The sequence below is a fragment of the Stegodyphus dumicola genome, chromosome 9 (assembly GCF_044657685.1).
Source record: "Stegodyphus dumicola isolate Sdum_Otavi_A_Nest chromosome 9, ASM4465768v1".
NCBI classification, from domain to species: Eukaryota; Metazoa; Arthropoda; class Arachnida; order Araneae; family Eresidae; genus Stegodyphus; species Stegodyphus dumicola.
The window spans coordinates 50,511,129-50,534,727 of NC_140776.1; the positions used below are offsets into that span (position 1 = coordinate 50,511,129).

Sequence of the window (23,599 nt, forward strand, 5' to 3'; positions counted from 1 at the left end):
TTTAAGATAATTCTCACTTCTGGTTGTTGAAGGGTTGGAAAGCACGTGAAACGGATTACTGATATATATATATTTTGGATGGCGTCAAGTAACAAAGGGGTTGAATTGAAATAATGAAAAAGAAGGAGTTTTTGTTCTTGACGTGGGTGCTGAAAATTCTTCCTTCCTTTTGGGCATTTTCTCTAATTTGTTAAGTTGCACTCTTTAAAAAAGGGTACAGATGAGAGAGAGCTCACGTTTTCCTGCTGATCAAATTGCCTCTCTTCTCTGCGCCACCAAGAATAAAATGATAAATAAAGGTAAATTCAACGAACACTGGATAGCATCAGATGATAATAGCATTATCAGGTTCAATGTTTCTTCTAACCTTCTTCGGAAACATACAATGACCTGACTAGAACAGAGAGCTTACTAAAGCTATGTTCACTAATTGTAGTAAGTAGACAGGATACAGACGAAGGGTATACAAAACCCTTTATTTTTCTTTATATACAATGACTTCCGTACTTCGGAATACAATGACCCTCCACTCGGGGTCTAACGTAAGAGATATCAAAATAAAACTAAACTCTAATTTAACTTTAGAATAATATACGTGTAAGATTGGCCTTATAGTAACAGGAAGCGTATGTAGCACAGAGACTGTGAACACTACAATACGTTTAATTTATCAAGAGGATTAAAACCTTTGGCCTGGAAGGCAAATAGCAACTGCGTAACTTCTAAGGTAAGCGGCCTGCTTCGAACTCACGGCTTCCTCTCACATTCTTGGCAAAAAGGCCACACTTAAATACTTGGCGTTCGCCAGACAACTTTGCATAAACTCCTTCACGCTTATAATTCTGGCTGGAAGTAGAAAATAAGAAGTGATAGTAAAGATTTAAAATAAAATAAACGTTAGTAAAACTTAAGATCCTTACATACTTCCCGCCAGAGTTAATTAGTTTGAAACTGAGGTCTAAAACGACCTTGTTGAAAACTTTTAGCTCTAGAAACTAACGCGAGGCCAACCTTTTACAATCATAACTTAGCTAGAAACTAGAAAATTTAAAAGAAAGAAATTTGTTACAATAGCAGCTCCCGGGATATACAACAATCTTTTTTTTTTCATCTGTACTGCATCTAAACAGGAGCTTTATTCAATTCTGGTTCCTTCCAGAGATCTGGAAGGAAAACTAGTTTAATGAAATGTTACAGAATGACATTGCAAATAACATATAGAATATACTTCTCTTAACATTCTTATTTCATTCATGACTATTTTAATTATCTCTCCCCGTGCTCTCTGACATGTGTTGTAAAAGAACACCAAACACGAATGTGTTTCTGTCTACGTGTGCCACACTTCCTCCTACAATCAAAACACTAACGTGTTAAAATTCAACATACGAGACCTCTTAACACACCCTACTTCTCAACTCTAAACCCTGAGGTACTATTCTAAAAGTGGCTAACTCTAAAGTGTAGCGTCAGAGAGCCTAACTCCATCATTCAACCTTTAACATATATTCGTCATGATTTAATCTTTACAGTCACACGAATAACAAATTTTTAACATTACTTTCACTTTTACCATATCACGGTATTTCTTAACATTTAAAATAACAGTTCACATGTATATAAGAACATATCAACATGCCGTTAATTTTATACATTTGAAAACATACATTAGTAGTACATTGTTAACTTCTATTCTTTTCAAAGCAAGTGCCAATTCTTTCTACATTGAAATAATACTACATTTCAAAAAGTCTTTCAGACTAAAACTTCTCTCTTGCTAGAATGTTTTAAATAAAATTTATACAATAACTTTTTTTACAATATTTAAGTTCTTACACAACGCTATTATACATCAACTTTAGTTTTACGCGCGAGTAATTGAGAAACATAATAAGAAACTCGGTCACAACTCATTTCTCGCCCTTTCGGCGATAAAGGTAGACCTCGCATGAGGTAAAACTTCTTGAAATCTGCCACTTGCAGTAAGAATGAAAGATTAACTCAAGTTTGCAAAGTAACATAAAATTTTACTTATCTTTGTAATATTCAGACATCCTTTTCTGGGCCCAGTCTTTAAAGGTATAGCAGATAGTGGCTTGGTTGATTCTCCTTCTTGTACGGGCTCGCCCTTCAGTGCTTTCCTCTGGAAGCTTCCGTTTTTCACCAGTACGGCCACCCTTGAACACCTTCCTTTTGTCTTCTGCTTGTGGTCTTGGCCGTTTGAAGGCAGCTGGTCTTGGTGGAACCGGGAAACTTCTGTTGTGATCCTGCGTGGACCTCGTTGTTGGCCGTTCAAATTTTTCTTGTACTTTTTCCTCCGCCGCTGATGGCCCTTCCGCAGTTCGGCGACTTTTGCTGCGGAGAGTTCTGTCGGATGAGTCAATCTTCCGTTTTAAAGTCGGGTAATAGTTGCCGTCCTTTCTCCCGGTCCTTTTCACATACGTCGTCCTTCTCCCTTCTTCATTCTGGGGGTGTTCGTGAACTCTGTTTTCTGGACGGTGGAACGGCTTCTTTTTCTTTTTACCTTCAATTTTTCCGCGGGGCAATTTTCTTTTCACTTGCTTCTGTCTCTCATTGGCTTGCCCTTGTACTTGTCGTTTTCCCACTTCTGGAACTTGTACCTGCGGTGTCTGCCGTACCGGATCCTGCAAAAGATCTGAAAAGATTTTCATTTTATTACGATCGAAGTAGGGTTTAATTTGATCAATATTTTCGGAACAGGTTTCACCATTTCTTGCCTTTAACACTACAACAGCGTGAGTTATTTTTTCTATAACATATGGTCTTTCAAAGCGTGGAAACAATTTGGCAGTTTTATCTTCTGGTGCTGAAGAAAGTGAATGCTTAATTTTTAAAACTTCATACCCTACTTTATAAGTTACTCCCCGTCGTTTCAGATCATAGTATAACTTCTGTTTTCTTTGTGCTACTTCCGTATTCTTTTTTCTTCTTTTATTAGTTTTTTTATATCACCCATTTTAAATTCTGGGGCTCTTTGTTGCACATAAAATAGTTTATCTAACGGTGTTATAACCTTTCTGCCTAGAAATAACTCAGCAGGAGTTTTGCCCGTTGTATCATGTTTTGCGGTCCTAAGGGCGAAAGCAAATTCATTGACATAGTTATCCCAGCTTTTATGAAAATTTTTAACATAACTACGGATAATTTTCACTATATTTCTGTTGACCCGTTCCGCTATATTTGATTGCGGCCGATACGGGACCATTTTTAAATGACGTATGCCCAGTTTTTGGCACATGTCTTCAAACATATTACTTACAAATTGAGGACCATTATCCGATATAACTTTTAGGGGCGCCCCGTATTTTAAAATATATTTATTTAAAATAGAATCGGTAACTAATTTCGCGGAGGCTCGTTTTAAGGGAACAATTTCGGTCCATTTACTAAAATGATCAACCATAACAAGGAGATAGCGACTTTTGTTTAACTGACTTTTTGGGAAAGGGCCCAATAAATCTATGCCAATTATTTCATTTGGAAATTCGGATTTAATACTATTTAGAAACCCGGCCGGGCGGAAATTAATATAATTAACGGCTTGACATGTTGGGCAGGACTGGACATACGCCCTTGTTAACTTTTGCAGTTCAGGAAAGTAGACTGCCTCGCGTACGCGTTGAGTAGTTTTTCGAATACCAGCATGAGAAGCTAAAGGGCTGTCATGGAGCTCTTGCAGGATATTTAATCTAAGACTAGCTGGGATAACAGGTCGAAATTCGTTGTTGGAATTCGTAGTTTTTGTGTAGAATAATAGACCATCTATTAGTTCGTAATGGGCCGCCCTATTTCTTATCGCCACAATATCTTGGTGGCTAAAATTTTCAGGATCCTTCAAATACTCATAAATACTTCCAAACTCAGGATCCTTACCCAGTTCGGTTATTACAGTTTCTCGGGAATTTATTGTACACGCTGTAAGCATTTCAACTTTTACGGTATTACCCTGTTCGTCTAATTTAATTCGTGATAGGGCATCTGCTACGATATTTTCCTTTCCGGGGGTATGCTTGATTACCAGATTATATTCTTGCAGCTTGAGTGCCCATCTTATTAACCTTGGGGATAAATTTTTCCCTGAGTACAATCTAGTTACCGCCGCATGATCAGAATATACTGTTATCGGCGCCTTTCCAAAATAGACTCGGAACTTTTGCACTGCTAACAGAACTGCAAGTGCCTCTCTCTCGGTCGCGGAATAGTTTCTTTGTGTTTGATTTAAAGTTCGGCTAAAAAAATGCCACGGGCTGCTGATTTTGCGAAAGTACCGCTCCTACCGCATAATCCGAAGCATCCGCTGAAATTTCTAAATTCTCATCTTTTTCAGGAAATTTCAACACAGGGGCTTGCGTTAATGCTTGTTTTAATTTTTCGAAAGCACTATTGGCTTCGGCAGTCCACGAGAATCTTGCCTTTTTCCTTTTTAATTTTAACAATGGCTCAGCGATAGCCGCAAAATCTTTTATAAAGGACCTATAATATGAACAAAGTCCTAGAAAAGAAGAGAGCTTCTTTGCCGTGTTTGGAGTCGGATACTTTTGTACAGCGATTATTTTTGATTCATCTGTCTCGATCCCTTTTTGAGATATTTTGTAACCTAAATATTTTAATTCAGGGGCTGCAAATTTGCACTTTTCGACATTAACTTTTAGACCGGCCTCATTTAATAAAGAAAACACCTGTCTTAAATCCTGTATATGTTGGTCGAGATTATCACTAGTAATAATGATATCATCTAAATAGATAAATGTGGACTTTCCAGGAACAGGTCTTAACACAATGTCCATGCATCGCTGAAATGTTGCTGGGGCCCCAGAAAGGCCAAACGGCATACGCAAAAATGCGTAAGTGCCAGACTTGGTTATAAAAGCAGTCTTAGGCACGTCCTCAGGCCTGACCCCTATTTGAAAATAACCATTCGTTAAGTCTAAAGTCGTCATAAATTTGGTTGATTTTATGTTCCTTAAAATTTCTTCTATGATCGGTAACGGATATACCGGATATTTCGTTATGGAATTTAATTTACGGTAATCAATAGCGAATCTCCACCTTTTTGGATGCTCCAAAGGATAATCATTATTTTTCTTACATAAAACCACCGGACTAGCATAACTACTTGAGATAGGCGTTATGATCTTTTTACGTAGCATATCGGTAATATGCCATTCTATAATTTTTTCCTTATTCTTATCATACCGGTATGGTTTTTGACGAACCGGCAATGCATCTCCGGTGTCAATACTATGGTTAGTAACCTGAGTAAATCCTGGAATATCACTAAATAAGGAAACAAATTCACTTACCACTTGTCGGATTCTATCTTGCTCGTCATTAGGCAGGTGGTCAAGATTTAACCTTGGCGGTTCAACCTTTTCTACACGCACTGGTTTCATCGTCAGCTTAAGGGACGCTTCATTAAAATCCAGCGTAGCTTGCGCGTCTGAAAGAAAGTCTATTCCTAGGATTAAATGTCCTTGCAAATTCTTTACTATAAAAAACATCACCTTTACTTGTTCGTCCTTGATACGGATGTACAAAGGTACTTTACCTACGCACTTACATTGTTCTCCTTGCGCCGCTAATACTGTCGTATTATCCGCATTATATATGCGGTATTTGCGAAAATACTTTCTAAAAAAGACTTCTGCCACACAGGAACACTGCGCGCCGGTATCCAGGAGTGCGGTGGCCGGGATATTATTTACCAAGACTTCAATCTTCGGAAGAGTTAAATTTTTCACCATTACTGTATTTAACTTGTAGGAAGAGGGGTTTTCGTGGCCTTCGGATTTCCGCACCCTCTCGTCAGCAGAAATCCGTTTTAGTTTAAATTATTTTTCCTTTCCGTGCTTTCCTTCTTTTTCCCCTGGCCTTGAGACTTTTTTCCTGGGTTGCTATTGAACTGTCGACGTTCGCCGGCTGTTTTTGAATGCTCGGGTTTCCTTGCCCACTGATTCGCTTTTTCTCCGTAGCCATGTGCTTGAGTTTGCTGTAGTCTTGGCGTACCAAATTGGTTTCGCTGTTGATATTGGCGTCTTCTTTCGACGTCCGCCGTTCTTCTACTTTCAAACTGGATTGCTAGCTCAAATAATTTTTCCAGTGTAGTCGGATTTCTCAATTCAATAAAGTCTTGCACTTGGGGTAGTAACCTCGGCAAAATCACTTGAATTATTTCAGGATCCGGACGGTTTCCATACAAGAGCTTGAAAACGTGAATTTTTCTTAAAATAAAGCTCGAGAGGTTTTCCATTCTTTGTTGATATATACTGAAAAGTTCTGTTTCTAATTTCGCACGATCCCTTACAACAGGGAAGGCTTTTAGTAGGGCAGTCTTGAAATTTTCGTAAGTATAGGTGGGACTTCCTGCTTGACCCAAGAGACTTCTGCCGATACATTTGAACCAGTTAAGCGCTTGGCCCCTCAAAGCGCTGGTAGCTAAGGTAACTTTTTGAAACTCGTGCACGGGGTAGAGCATGAAGTGGTCATCCAATTTTTTCAAAAAACTGGTTACCTGTGAGTTTCCATTAAACGTTGCTTCTGGTTTCATCGAAGCGCGCATGGTCTGGACGATGTACCCAAATCCTTCCAGGGCGGCAGCTGGCATTTCTGGATTCTGAGCCGTTTCTGCAGGCAGCACAGGTTCTTATTGAAACTCGGCCATGGTTATTCTTCGTCGGGCGCCACTATCAGGTTCAATGTTTCTTCTAACCTTCTTCGGAAACATACAATGACCTGACTAGAACAGAGAGCTTACTAAAGCTATGTTCACTAATTGTAGTAAGTAGACAGGATACAGACGAAGGGTATACAAAACCCTTTATTTTTCTTTATATACAATGACTTCCGTACTTCGGAATACAATGACCCTCCACTCGGGGTCTAACGTAAGAGATATCAAAATAAAACTAAACTCTAATTTAACTTTAGAATTATATACGTGTAAGATTGGCCTTATAGTAACAGGAAGCGTATGTAGCACAGAGACTGTGAACACTACAATACGTTTAATTTATCAAGAGGATTAAAACCTTTGGCCTGGAAGGCAAATAGCAACTGCGTAACTTCTAAGGTCAGCGGCCTGCTTCGAACTCACGGCTTCCTCTCACCTTCTTGGCAAAAAGGCCACACTTAAATACTTGGCGTTCGCCAGACAACTTTGCATAAACTCCTTCACGCTTATAATTCTGGCCGGAAGTAGAAAATAAGAAGTGATAGTAAAGATTTAAAATAAAATAAACGTTAGTAAAACTTAAGATCCTTACAGCATAATGAAAATATTGGTGGCAATAAACCTCCCTTCCTTTTCCAATAATTCTTGGCTGCCAATGGAAAAATTCCAATCTACAAGAGATATCTTCTTGTGAGTCTTCGCTTTGCCCCATCCCGACACCGAAACTTGCCAGAGTATCTCATCTGTAGTACCATATAACATTCCCAGGCTTCCTTGCCGTGAGTCTTCAAAAGATGTCTTCCTGCAAATCTTTTCGTTACCTTCCTCTGATAGTCCCTGCCCGACTCTAAAATCAGGCAGACTGTTTCTTCGTAGTACTATCCTTTTTACTTGTAGTGAGATGAATTCTTCAGTTAGATACTATTGTAGAGACATTAGGTAATTTTTGGAAACAGTGAAGATGAAAAATTAGCAATCGCCTTCCTCAGGAATCGAACCACCGACCTCTGGAATACCGGCCCAGCGTGCAGAACCACTACACCACGAAGGCGGGAGAAGTACCTTATAATACCTTCTTTATTTCGCAAAAATTTCCTGTGGGAAGAATTTACTTTACAGTTATTTTCAATCTTCCATTGCTTCTGATTATTTTAACTTCTTTTGATCATGTTATGTTGCGTAATTCTTTAAGAAATACTAAATGTTATTACCTAAACCTTTATCTCCCGGGGGGAGTAAATATGTTTGAGTTGCTTCAATTTTCATAGAAAATACATAACAAAATAAATAACTTTGATGTAAATTAGTTGTTATTATGTGTTTTTCACGTCACGTACATTCAGGCTAACCAAGTCTGTTACCTTCATCTCTAAATGAATTTTCTAGAACACAGCGCAGTGGTTTAATTGGTACATTTTAGTTAAGTTAATAAGGTGTTCGAAGGGTTTCAAGAAGAGCTACAAATCTAATGGTACCCTGACTACAAAAGATTTAATGATCCAACGTAACTTCGTTGTTAAGTAACAGACCTTGCCAAGCGCTGGAAACTGGTATAAGGATTTCGTCTAAGAGTTCTAATCTTCCCGCTTTATGTCAAAATTACTAAAAATTCGCCAACCTGTCAATACATGTAAGATACTGTAGGTACATTCACGCATGAACAATTTATCTTCCTTGACTATGGCACAGATGTTGTTGGACAAGTATGAACAAAGATGATAAATAACATTTATGTCTTATGTGTTTTCTGTTGTTTAGTCATAGCAAGAATGCTCCATTGCAAGCCTTCTCAGCGTCAAAATGTTAGAGTCACACAATCATATATGATCTACTCTGTTCGAATCTCGTCTTTGCAGAAGAGAAATAGCTTCCAATTGTAGTCATATGTATTAAATGACAAAAATTTTAATTTTGTAATTTATAAACGTATAACGTTTCCATGTAAAGTTTATATGTAAAACGTATAACGTTTTCAGAAATATACCAGTTCAGCTGTATCCCTTAAAACATATGACAATCTAATTATCATCATCATCATCTATAAAAAGTTGAAAATTCCAACTCTCAATTAGAATTATCTCAATTAGAATTTTTGTGTAAAACCATATTCGAATTTCTGTTGTTTAAGATATACAAATCCAGCAGTCAATATCCAAAAGTCATACTCAAACCAGAAGCACTGCTTTCTGTACCATAATAATACACAATGTTTCGTGTACGGAGAACTTTCATTGCCTTATTTCTCTAACTATAAGAAAATGCATCTACCGCTAGAGGCGGGGTCGAAATCAAAATAAAAATGCATTCGTCGAGAATATCGATATAACAACTCGCTGTGTTTCTATATACGCGATAGGAATAAAATGAAATACTGAAAAATGTGGAACTCAGGAAAGGCCAATGAGAATTTGATGAGGAAAGCGGGAGACGTTCGGAATTTCGATGACTTAAAAAATATTCCTCTCTAACCGCAGGATAAAAATAAAAGGGTACTAGAAAACTTTCTGGATTGAAAAAGGGGAAGCGGATATGGAACCGTGATCGTTTCAGGTTGGGCGGAATTTCTATATGCGAGGTTGCCGTTCGCTTCTCTAATGCTTTTCTACAGTAGTTTCCAAGTGGAAAAAAGTGAAAAACATGTTTCGCTACGGAGTGGTTTCGATTCTGACAGCCGCATCAAAATGCTGTTTGGCTATATTTCGATGCAGAAAAGAAGGGCTTGGTCACATATTGATTGTAGTTTGAGAACAATAATATAATAGGAGTGTTTTTGCGGGTTTATAATAATATTTGACGGCATGTAAGGTTACATTGAAACATATCAATTAAACTGTATAGCAAAGTGAAAATTATGCAGTCGGAACAATACGCAATGTGTATTCGATCAGATAGGAAACTTCTACGAAGAAGAAAATCAGAATCGTTTGCGGTTGTAAATGAAACCTAATCCTGTTTAGGTGCAAGGACCTCACGGATCTTAAAGAATTTTCCGTGATTTAGTTATTTTAGTTATTCCCGTGTTATATTGGAATTGATAATGTGAGAAGAAATGTTCAACAGCTAGCAAACAGCTCACCAATTCCTTACGTGTCTGCTTTAAAAGCATTGTACGCCCTGAATTTGGAAATTCACGTAAGATACCAATGAAGTCATATTAATTATTTCTTCTGAATTTAGGATAACGGGAAAATTTCTCTTTACTTTAATCCAAATGTTTTAAAATTTATTATTACTATTACTATGTTTATTAAGTAATAGTTTTACTATGAATAATTATTTATAATGAATGGTCTACGTATTATAAGCAGACTTAGAACTCTACTATTTTTTGTTCAGGAAGTTTTCACATTAACACTCGAGTGCTATCTTTATATCTGTGAGATACACACTGACGTTTTTCCTAACTGCAAGCACTGGAGGTTAGGAAGGTAGAGGGAGGATGAGTGACGAGTCCATCCTCCCCTCTACCTTCCTTACCTGAAGAAATTCAAACATCAGTGTTGTGCTGATCCTTGTGAAGTGAAGGTCATCTTCTGTAGTGGATCTTGTATCTCTCAGATACCACGACAGCAAACTTGTGAGTATTTTAAATCATCTAAATTTTTGTTTTTAATTGTATTGTTTTTTGCAATTATTTAGCATTTAGATAATCTAGTCCATCATTAATTTTACCATTTTTCCAGAAATTTTGTTCTCTTCAAAAATACTGGCATATGTATCTCAGATATATAAGGTTAGCAATTATGTGTTTTTTTTTATTCTTGTCCTTCGATTTGTTTCATTATTTATTAATTTGACTGGATATTACTTGTATATAACCATACGTTAGTAGAATACGCACTTATTTTGTACCGTTACAGATGCAAAATGTCATCACGAAAACATTTGTAGACTTGAATAATCCAGATGATTTAGCAAGAATCCACCAGATTTTATTTGATGGCATAGGTGATGGTGAAGTTCCATCTGGAGCATCATCTTATGATTTAGAAGAAGAAGAATATGACACTGATGCTTTAGAGGGAAATTAAGATTGAAAGGAAGACGCGATAACAGAGCAGAACAGATGTTTATTCTGATATACAAATCAGTATCAAATACTGTTAGATATACAAATCAGTATATTGACAACATAAGTCCAAATTATTCACAACCTAAGTTTGCGCACCATACTGATAGTACTGAAATATATGCCTTCATAAGCCTTTTATATTTGACAGGACACACTACAAAGCTGGAAGAATCAATCTTGAAGATCCGTGGGATAAGCATGGATTTGGCATAAAAATCTTCCATTTGACAATGTCCCACTTTAGGTTTAGATTCTTACTGCAAACTCTGAGGTTTGATGAAAAGGAAAATAGACTACAAAGAAGAGCAGTTGAACGTTTCAAATAAAAAAGCACATACTCGGAATTTCTTTGAAAAGTTTGTAAACAACTGCTGAGATTGCTACTGTGCTGGATCTTATATCACAATTGACGAAATACCAGATGCCTTTAGATCACTGTTGGATTTGTACTCATGGATGGCATAGAATGTCAGAGAACGAAGAAGACTGTGAATAGTTTGCTAGAGTTATTTTTTCTTAAGTGTTTATTATTTTAGCATGTTTCTTAAAGAGTGAAACAAAATCGTAGTTATTTCTTTCCTTTTATAATGTACTTGGTTATATTTTCTTTTCCACTTGCTATTTTGTAAGATTTCGGCTATTAAAAATGTTAAAGAAAGTTACTTCTATTTCTTTATTACCTTTGTTTAAGATACTAATTAAAAAAAAATAGATGTATCGCAGAATTTATATCATGTATCTCAGAGATACAATGACGTAAGTTTTTTCAGGATAGTATTCGAGTGTTAAGAACATTCGTTAAAATAATATTTATTCATTTATTCATAATTTAATTTTTTATACCCTCAATCAATAAAAATATGGAAACTTCATTTTTATTGAATGCATATACTCTAAATCCCTTTGAGAATTAGTTACGAAAAAGAATACTTCTTCTTAGTGAAAAAAATATTTTTTATATTATAAATCATAAAAGAAAAACAATATAATTTTTACCTCTCAATTAAGAACTGCCACTAAAATAAGTGAAGCATTTTCGGTAATAGGAGTTCATATTAAAACTAATTAATAATCTGTTGATTAATCAAAAGGTTAGAAAATTTAGTTTATTAAATTACCATAAAGATGTTCTACTGCTCCATAAAATAGTTTTTATTCATACGAGGAAGGAATAGTTCAATTTCTAGGAAAAGGAAACTTTCCTGACTTTTTAATTCAAAATCAACAAATCTTGGTATCGATGTCTGGTCTGGTTGCCACCCTCCCGAATTTTCTTTCAAGTATTCGCGATTCCTTAGATTTTAAAACTACATTCAAGAATACCTGATGACATCTGTTGTGATTAATTGTTCATCGGCTCGACAAGGTAATATGGATTGTAACACGCATTTAAATTTCATAATTAAAGAGATTATTTGTAATAATTAACTTTGTTGATTTTCTTATTAGCTTAAGTTTTTTTTAGTAAGTTGCAAGTGTAATTTACTATTAAGCGAAATATTTTAAGGCACTAAAATCCGAGAAAGAACATACACAAAATACCATTGTTCGAAGTAATCGCAACATTAAGAAAGATATTAAATAACAAAGTGAACGTAAACGGTGGATTACGTATTATATTTACAACATACTATAAAATCAGTATTCAGTCAATTCTTGAGAGTGGCAGTATTAGTTAGTTACAGGCATATAATAGACCGAAAAATAATTTGATTTTCAACCCGATAAATGATACATCAAAATTTTTCATGTATTATTTCTCAAAATGCATCTGAAGTAATTTTTAGGGAAGATGGTTAAATTAATTGTTGTGTGTCATATCCTATATTTGTTACATGTGACACAAATGTGATAGTCAAATGAGCAAGCCAGGAAAAACTGCATCACTAGATCAAAAACGTAACTCTTTAGTATTCTGTATTCTGTCAACATTCGGTATTAGATACTATCATCAGTTCCAACGAGCTATATGACTTGCTGCTAAATATTCATTGTACCTTTAGTCCATATGAGGTGATTTTACGCTTTAAGTACGAAGGTCGAATATCTTTGCCTTCAGTACGATAGCGGGCGTTAGAGACGTTCTTTACCAGCCCCTAACGAAAGTCTTGAAAGAAAGAAAAAAGAAACAAATAATGCGCAAATGGTATTGCCAAAAAGCAAAAGACCATGTTTCGTTCAGGAAAGGTAGTAATTACTGATAACGATTAGCTTACCCTCCCGAAAGGAATACAGATCTGTAATCGATTTGGTCACTATACTTACCCTCACAACAAGAAAAGGAAATCGGGAATCTGCTGTGGATGTTTTTGTTCGCTTAAATCCCTCTGTTTAAAGATTTTAGTGAATCCTTATGAGAGAAATACCTTTAAGCCCACCATCGTGCGTGAAAGAGGTTAAATGTTATAGCTATGCTGATAAACTGAAGAGGACTGCTAATGCGTCGAAATAGAAATGTCTCTGAATTTTGGAAGAAGTCTGATACTAGCAAGAGTAGGTCATACTAGGATATTAAATAAAATTTGAGAGTAGATTATAGAACAAACCAGGGAGCTTTCATGATGATGAAGAACGTTTTGTATAGAAGAATCGAAAATTGCTTATGAAAGTCCTGCTAATAGCTACTTAAACCGAAACGTTCAAGCTACAATTGTTGTTCTCCGCTTTTGGCTTTGATCTTTTACCTATTGTATCCTAAGCATACATCATGGATTTCTCATCTTTATCATGTATACAAACAAGTGAAAATGAGCTAGGTATCTAAAACTAGAGTTTGACGCAACCTTGATCATTCTGCCAAAACATTTAGAATCGGCCAGAAGGGATGCTAGGTATATGCTGCGGTGTCACATAAGGGTCCTCTCTTTGTGAGAAAGAGGAAATTTACTAGCAAAGGATGGAAAGTCCTCATGTCATCGGCGGATCGTGTAATTGTATGATTTTGGCACCTTTGGCTAATATGAGCAGAAACTAAGATTCGTATTGATCCGATGCCTGAAAACCAAGCATGTCGAATATTTTGCATTATTTGTGAATTTTATATAGACATTGCATATTCCATCGCCTGCTTTAAAAAACGAGATGTCTAAAATTCATTGAACAGACGCAGAAGTATACTTTCACAGAACAGAAAAAATGGGGTAAATAAGATTTTATTTGAGTGGGATACGTCCAGATCGTAGTTATTTATTTTTCAATATTGTAAGTGTAACATTTTCCAGTATTGTAAAGTGAAATTTATCAATATTACAATGATATTTTTCGTTCTTTTTTTAATCCCTAAAATAAATTTCGTGTTTTTCCCCAAACCAATATAAATAATAATCCATATAGATTTTATCACAAAACTCAGAAACAAGTATCATGATTATTTGTTAAAGTATAATTATTATAATTAATGAAATATATATACATATATATGTGACATTTTAATGCGTAGCTAGAAATACGGATGTATAAACCAAAAACTTCCAGACGTAGCCGTTTCGATTTGGTCACTATACTTACCCTCGAAACATAATTTTATTCTATGATAATTCACATCAAATCATTTTGGTAGACAAAGTATTTATCCAGTCATCGTTAAATACGATAATATTTATGTACACGGCTTTTAAAAGTACGACGTAAGCATCTAAGACAGAAAAGCATAGCAATGCAAAGATGTTTGCATGGCAGAAGTTAGGAAAATAAATGACGTAATTGCTCGAGAAGCAGTCTTTATACTAGATAGGTGCATATGTATAGCTAAGCTGCGGTTGGCTAATTTTAGGTTTTAGTTCCCTTTCTCAAGCAGCATTATATAACATGGAAAGATGAAGTTAGTAAGTTTATGTAGGGTAATTGAATATGGAGTATTTTATTAATATTTTTCAACGTTTACATGAAAATAAACTTGCTCTGAAATATATTAAACTACAAAAGCAAAATTTAATTTTAATGCAACTTTAAACGAATTTTAAATGAAAGTTAACAAAGTAACATTCAATATATGTATATATGTATTTGTCTCAACATTTATTTCAGAATTATCTGAAGAAGAAATTCACAGTCAGTGAGCCTTCTTTGGCACTCCCTCCCTCTCCAGATAATTTTTCCCTTATACAGAGACAGTCTTCTCATAAAGCTGCTAACATTCATATATATTCTGAAAAACTCTGGTTATTTTGAGAGGTTGTTTTCTGCAAAAGAAAGGATCTATGAAATGTTTAACGGACTAAATTTTTCTCTCTTTAACTAAACTAAACTAAAATTACTTTCATGCTTAAATAATTAAAAGAAATTCCACTGTTTTCTATTTGATTGAGAAAAATGCAGAATTCCTCTTACATGATAGGAATAGAACTAAGTTCGAATTCTGCTTGTTATGGGATGTTTCAAGACAACTCTGGGATTTCTGGTGAAAGAAAAAAAACGTAAGAACGGAAGCTAAAATATAATTTATTCTCAAAGAATAGAAAAGCTGATGATTTATAATTGGAAACGAAATCCCCAAAGCCAATAGTTTTATGCGATCGCTTTTATGTGTACATTACATGCCCGTCATTCAAAACGATGCCACTTTTCTCTCTTAATACAGAATTACTATCGAAAACTATACGCGAAAGAACGTAGAGAACTTTTGAACTATTCCAGAAATATACAGTTCTGCTGAGACGACTGACATTCTGGAATGACAGATACCGATATCATAAATTGTCTCGAAATCTCCAGTTTAAACCAGACGGCTTACTTAACTCATATTTCCAACCCTCTTTCGAAAGCGCAGTGAAATAAATTGAAAACCTTCTTCATCTTTCATTTTTCATCGAAACGTGGCATCCATGTCATAAAGGTTCCGTCGCTGGACGATGCGATATATATCGAGCCCATCAATCGATTCCATCTGATAAGTATACTTCAATTGCTCGCTACTTCTGAGTCGACAAGAAAACGTGATTGGATGTCAAGTGTGTCAAGTGTGAAAGGAGAATAGGGACTAAGAACTTCTGAATGAATTTACATAGTATTAAAAAATGTGTTTTTATGATAGTTTGAAATGTGAATTATAAAGCAGAGAATTCATTTCGAATTTCTGGAATAAAATAACGAAAAGAAATATTGTTCAGATGATTGTGCAACAAAATTTATATTTGTTCTCAAAGCCAAAATTTTTAATATCTAGTGCATGAAGTGAAATCCGGTGGCGCAGAAGCTAGCGCGTGACGCAGCAGCATTACAGGTCCGGGGCTCGATCCCAGGGCTGAGCAAGGTTGACTCAGCCCTTCATTCCATGAGTGGATCGATGAAACGAATACCAAGTTCGCTTGGGGACTAAACACCGGGGGGGGCCTGCGATAAGCTGATCACTTGTCCAGGCAAGATGCCCAAGCCCCCCGGAGCTCATGGTCTAGAAAGCATATATCAGGGCACTGCTTGACATGACTCACTAAGGGCTGAGTGTGCCGCTGAGTTTAGTTTTAGTGTACGAAGTATTTTTGGCGTTTACATAATTCCTTCTTAATCAAGCACTCGTAAGCTTAGCCACTTATTAAAATTAAGCATATAACGGGAAAATGTATGCATTCTTTATTTTATATTATAATAAAATATACACATAATATAAAAATTCAGCAATATAACTTTATGCTACATTTCTTCAAATGTAAAATCTACGCAAATACTTTAAGTCTCAAAATCTCTGAAAGAATATCGAGAATTTTATGAAAATTGTTTCATTACTGTGGGTAGCAAAGTTCTGAAACTTTTAAAATTTAAATTTTTGTGTTGTTACTCTGTGGTACATTTTTACTTAGTAAAATAATCATTACTCTTCAATTAATTAATAACATTCTCGTACCTCTGCATTTAAAATTCTCAGATATTTTAATAAGTGTATTTTCAAGTAACCGACTACAAAAATTTAATAAATCATGTTCTTTTACTTAGTTTCGAATCATTAATCATTAAAGGAAACAGGTGTTTCATAGATGTGCCACAATATATATACAAGTCTTAAATTAGGTCATTAATAGGCACAGGAAAATGGAGTAAACCTTGAACTCATTTACATAACACCTGAAGTAAGTATATATATATATATATATATATATACGAAATGCTTTCTGTTTACCTACATAAAGCAACAAGAATATTTTTCTGATTTGGATTTTAGTTGCAAGAGACTATATAAAAGAATAAGATTTTATTTTCACGGAACCTTTCCGTCCACAGTTTTATATTAATTTTCATAAAATTATCTACTTTAATTTAAAAACCACAATTAGAATTATTTGGAAATACCTGATTAGGATCAAAATTGAAGGAAATAAAACGTCCCACAGCTATATTTTTTCTCGATATTCTATAAATTAGAACTAAGCTATTGCAAATTTTGAACGAAGATAATTTTTACTTGTAAATTAGGAGTTAGATTTAAAAGATTTTCTTCTTTTTTACAGATATATTTTATATTTCTTTATTTGATTTAAACTTTAAATGTTGTTGCGAAATGCCCACTACAACAAGATAAATTTCCCGTAAAGCGGGATTACGGTTGCCAGAAAGTGCAGCGAAAAGCAGGGCTGCCATATTTGGCACGAAATCACCCATTTGGTGATATCTGCCGGCAAAATCGGCGATTTGCCACAGACGGAGCGGGAACATTCTAGAACGCATTCTTAGCGGTTTTCTCAGGAACATTCTCGAAAGTAGGTTGAAGCTATATGTACCCTGCCTGTACGGAAAGAGTAGTAGAGCCCTGAGTTCAGAGATTAGCTTGAGAGCGACCGATTGAGTCGAGAGCTGTACTTTAGTGCTTTGCCGTGAGCTGTCTTAACCGTTATAGCCTATTGTGCTGATTGTTTCAGCGCGTTTATCGTTGTTTTTCGAAGACTATAAACATGTCTTTGGAACTGTCAATACTCGCGAATAAATTGTGTTTTGATTCTTCATCAAGAGTTATAAATCAATTAATCCAAATCCATGAACCCGTAGAACGCAACAACATTTATTCGATTTTTATTTAATAGCAAATTTTTAACCCATAGGTTTAGGTTTCAATGAAATTATAACAATTTACTGTGGCATAACTTCAGCTCTCGAGTCATACAAGCATTTAAATATTAATACCTCTATGCGGCCCTTGAAAATTTATTCCTGCGGCAACCATTTCCGCTTTTATAATTTCAATTCCAGTTTTTCCATTTCAATTTCAATTCCTGCTTTGAATTCCAGAGAATATTTTTGTCTAAATATTCTCTGGAATTCAAAGCAGAATATTGTTAAAATAACAAAGACTTAAATTGTAAGACACAATTAATGATAATTATTTGACGCGCCAAATATGGCCGCAAAACTAATATAAACCTTTTCATTAGTTAAACATGGCAAAGATTTTAATAATCTTTGCCATGTAAATAAATAAAATTTGCCATGTAAATTTAATAAAATATACACCAAAATCATCCATCTCACTAAAAAGTAAAATTATCTTTTAAAACTGTAAATCCTATTCATGGCTAGTGATCCAAAGAAAAAAGCTTGCTGTTTATTTCGGAACAAAATGTTTTAACATTGCCTATCCATTCAGCTGTTACAGGTCTGTTTGAAATGCATGTACATCAGCAAATCTTTGTCAATACGTGAATCTTTGATACATCAAAGTGCATAGAATTTATACACAACGAAAGAGGTTGCGTCGTATATAAATTCTATGCCCATTGAACAGCAGAAATGCGTAACAAAAGGAGATCCAGTGAAAAGTGACATTTATCCAGGATGAATCTAGTAGTTAGCTCGTAATATAAATGTTGTGCCCTTTGATATTTACATTCTTACTCATCAAGAGAAAATCAGAGAAATTCAGACCTGAGAATAGTAATGATGATGAGGTGTGTTATGTTTCCTCATACCAGTGTTAGAATTAAATGATAGTCTTCTATTTGTTTTGTTAAAGGATTAAAGGAACTCACAATGAATATTGTCACAATTAATTCCCATTCAAAGTTTTCACGGTTGCAATAATATGTTTAGTAGGATTCGAAGGGAAAACTTTGGATTTATTGTAGTTTAGACCGAAATTAATTTATGATTGTTGATGCAGTCTGATAAATCTAAAGTGTAGCAGTTTATTTGCGATAAAATAATTTGAAGATCATGTTGTTTTATTTGCTTCTTTTCGTTGTAGAATCATCACAATTGGACAAGGAATATGAACACCGATGAAATCATGGCGCAGTTTGTTATTGACTGCTCTACAAAAACTTTAAATATCTGTGATGTCTTTTACTGCATTATGAAACAACTTCTTAGGGTACGACAATAAGAGAAAAATGCAATAATTGAGAAAACGAGATGTTAAGGAAATACAAAATTGGTATATTTAATTTATTTCGGTCTGTAAATGTTTTAGAATCATTAAACATTTCTTATTGTTTTATCACTTTATTTTTGGCATTTCTTTACTTTCCTCACGCATTTTATCTAAATAATCCATTTTAAGTATAATTAATATTCCGAGTGTGTTAGAAGTATCATTAACAAAATGAGATTTTGATAAAAAGTATACATACCATACAGTGAGAAACATTTGAATTCATCTGTAAGTCTTCTTCATTCTGAAAACAGAATATCATAATTACTTAAGAGTTTTCTCAATGATAAAAATAAAAGTACATTAAACACAAATGTTTAAATAAATAATAATTTGGATAAAATAGCTAAAAACCCATGTTTACATCGTACTGGGAGAAGCAATACTGTTTGATTTCTCATGAACAATATTACCTAAACATAAATTCTATTCTGTCTCGCATTTTTAATTATAAAAATATAGTTTCTCATGTGTTTTAAATTCTTAAAATATAATATTTATAGGGCATCTTTTCATTTGCTAGTTTTTACACGGCGTTTGTATTTTGCTATTTAGTTTCTGAGCTTGTGGATTTTCTGTTTTATTATTGGCTATTTTTATGACTGCTTGCGAGGAAATCAGTTTTCTGAAAAATATGTATGTTAAGTTTCATATTTCATTTTTATCAGAAGTTTCAAATAAGGAGTTACATTTTACTTCAGTCGCCCAACCCGGACAGAGGTTAGCAACGCTGCCTGCCGTACCGAAGGCCCCGGGTTCGAATATCAGAGAGGGAGTGGATGATTGTAAATGTATAGTGTCTGTGTGGCATGGGGTACTCTAAATATGCGGCGAGCCGAAAGTCCTCTTGAGGAGTTGGTGGTAGGGGAAGAGGGGTGGTAGACCCTCGGACGAGTCCCCCCCTCCGAGGTGCTCTCCTACAAAATTTAGAGGGCTACTGAGCAAAGTTGGACTGTCACCTGTATAGTGCTCAAGGCTTTTGCTAGCGACAAAAGCAGTCCTGCATTCCTTGCTACAATGAATTTCGTGGGCCTGTTCTCAATTACTCTCAGACAAGTTAGATAAGTCACAGCACAGCAACAAATTTTGCTTGAAATTGGATTTTAACGAAGAATTTTATATTTCCTAAATAAGAGGTGTTCGACATGCTTTTAAAAATTCGGATTAATTGAAAAAATTCTGTACCTGAAATCTAGAATGAACATTTTGATGAGTTACTTTTAAGAACTGGCGACTACAAAAGACTTACTTATTCATTAGAATTTAGGAAAAATTTTGCATTTTATTTATATCAAGAGCTGGTAAATTTTTTTTTCATTTTATTTAACCAAACATTGCGTATCTGAAGATATTGCCTTTTAATTTCGTTGTGCCAAGCAGCGTTAAAGTCACTAACGTTAAAGTTGCGGAACACTGGCACTTCAGTCTGAGGTTCGAATCCCAGTAAACGGGGCAGCTGCATGGACTTTTCATGGTTTTTCCCAATGTGTAATTGGTGCACATGCAAATTTTCCTAAGAAAGTCCTCCACGAAGGTATCCCTCCCGTTAGGCAGATAGCCCTAGAGTACTTTGCCATTATCAAATAAACCAAACCAAACTTTAACTTCGCAGTTGTGTGTAAACAGATGGCTACTTGGTAGAAATTCTAATTCTGATGTTAACGGAAATTTTGTAATGATACGTTGAATGACACATTAATTATGATAATTGGATGGATTAACACAGGATTTATATACTTACATTTTTAACACATTTCTTGTAGTTTTCAAATGTTTTTGTTATTTTTTTAAGTTTATGATCTTTCTCTTAGCGTCTGCGCGTGTATTCTTATCTTTTATAATTATCTTTTCTCATAGTTGGTGGTAATAAGTGATAAATACAACAAATTTGCTTTGATAAAGAAAACGAATATAATTGTTACAAAATTTTTAACCGATGCTAATTTAATTCAAGAAAGACACAAAGAATTTTATCTTTATAGCCAGTGCATTAATTAACGAAATATTTCAAAGATCATACGAGACAAGATTTGGCTTGCTTCAGAATTTAACTACTTGAATAGATCTGAAAGAAATTATATTCTCTTGCGTTCCTTTTTAAATTAGTACTCTGGGAATTAGATCAAAGAAATTTTATTTCATGGCTGAAGTTTGTGAAATAAAATCAGGATAATTTCTGATGCGAAAGCAAACACAGTATAGGGTTCTTTATCCTTAGACATGACCACACTAACGATAAAAGTTTCCAGTTTGTTTAAGTAGTTAAAAAAGTGTAGCTTGACATAAGAATGCATACAGCTATCTGCTTATTGGGTTAGAGACTATTTCGCAAACACTCCTAAAATATTAAAACATAAAATACAAATGGTACGTTATATTCAGCATTTTTTTCCAGCAGAAAACAGAGCTACATCGTTTAAAGGAAAAACGTTGGAAGCTTGTGCTAATATTCATGTATAATAAAACTATTAAAATTTCCAAAGAAAAGAAATATTTATAGCCCAATTCTATTATAATCATCTTTACTTTCATTAGCATTAGTAATACAATTAAACTCATATACTTTTTTGTTTATCGTCGCTTTAATAAACTGCGAAATAGTTGATATTCTAGATTTGTGCCATTCAAAAACAACAGAACAATTTTTTAGTCCAAAGGGATTTGAATCCCGAAGGACTATTAGTTTCGTTTTGGCATTTTGCGTCGGACTCATAAATGTCGGTTCACTTTTCAAACTGTTGCCACAAAATGTTAGAGTCCTGCATTATATTTGAAGAAATTAAATAATGAAAAATCTGCATAAATGTATGTATATTTCTCGTATTGTGATAAAACAACGGTACATAGAGTCATCGAATTTTGAATAACGTAATCCTCCAACGAATATGAGCATGTGAAAGACCAAATTTGAAATTTGAAATTTGTTTTATGATCGATTTCCTATTTTTTAAAACTTTGACGAATTTTTGATTAAGAAACTCAAGGATTTCAAAGCGAGCAATGGCAACGTTGTGCAGAAAAAACATTTTTATCTCCAGCGCGTGAGTCTCTGTATCGGAAATTCTAAAGATAGGCTCGTTTTAAAACTATTTTGCGATATTGCTGTTGCACTGGATCTTATGGTTTAAGTGCGAGGAACATGATATTTAATAAAGAAAGGTAACACACAAAATGTTAAAAAACGCTCCTTTGGACGTAATTTAAAATCTGAAACATTTCAGATTTTTTTTTTTTTTTTTGTTTTTTTTTGTGAAATGTTATTACGTTTTCAGATAAAAGTAAAATTTCATATAAAAGTTTTAAAAGTTTCTGATTCGTCAACACGGATTTAATATCAATGCTTTTCTTGGTTCTGAACGTGTAACGGCATACGTACGTGATGGTATTATGAACGTGATAACTTCGTTGATAAGACCAACGATTTTCCCACAACGTACTAGTCACAGCAATATGTTTTTGTTAAATATATTAACGAAATGATTGAAAATAATCAATGGAGTTAATTAAAAATTGATAGAACTGGATTTAATGAAAATATAATAGAAAGAATCTAGAAATCAGAGAATAAAAGGAATAACAAGTAAACAAACAATGACTGAGAGATTATAGGAAAAATATAAATTGGTTTTATTATACAAACTCCATTTCTTTCCACTGAATACAATTTCTTCTTACAATAGCATTCGTATCAAGAAATGTTCTAATTAGTGAACATACCTCACGCAGAATTTCTTTTTCAGTCATATATATTTTTTTAGTTTCTTAAAATAGTTTTTGTAACAGTTAACAGAAATAAAATAATAAAATTGAAGGCAATTAGAAGTTTCTGCAAAGTAAATTTAGCTGTAAATACTTTTAAATGTTTCTTTAAAGTACCACAAAAGATCAAAACTGGCATTAATAAAAACCTTCAAAAATATAAGTATTATTCAAAGTAATGATGTTTATGAAACATACAGTGTATAAACTTTGCATTACATATGTAAATGTTCTTACAGATTATATGTATTTTGATAACAAAACTTTATATCAGCTGCGTATCGGGAGCTGAAAATTTATTATTATGCAATATATTGTATGATTCTAATCATCAGATGATGTAAGGTATTTCTCCCACCTTCTTAGCATGCCTTCGTGGTGTAGTGGTCAGCACACTCGGAGTGCATTCGAAAGATCCATGGTTCGAGTTCCGGCGAGGGTATTGCTCATTTTTTATGTCTCTCAGCATAAAAAAGATCCTAATGACTATAAGGAAACAAATAACATGCAGAAAGAAAACATGAATAACTGTTAAAAAATGTCATAATGCATCAGGACAAGTGACTAAAATTAAAATTATAAAATCATCTATGGTGTATAAAAATGAATCGCAATATTTAACTGCTAAAATTGAAACACTATTTTAGGAGTGCCAAACAAAAGACAACCGTGACTTTGAATACACAGCACAAAGAGTTACTATAGCAGGGCAGACCTTCAGAAA

The 23,599-nt window shown here is 34.4% G+C and overlaps 1 protein-coding gene across 4 annotated transcripts in view; it reads right to left on the reverse strand.

Moving 5' to 3' along the window:
* Positions 1–23,599, reverse strand: part of LOC118188795 (thrombospondin type-1 domain-containing protein 7B-like) — a 1,066,734-nt gene that overhangs the window by 544,258 nt on the left and 498,877 nt on the right. For all 4 annotated transcript variants that reach the window (XM_085823427.1, XM_085823425.1, XM_085823426.1 and 1 more), the window contains one exon: positions 19,316–19,360. The gene's annotated coding sequence lies outside the window, so the exon portion shown is untranslated. The remainder of the gene's footprint in view (positions 1–19,315; positions 19,361–23,599) is intronic.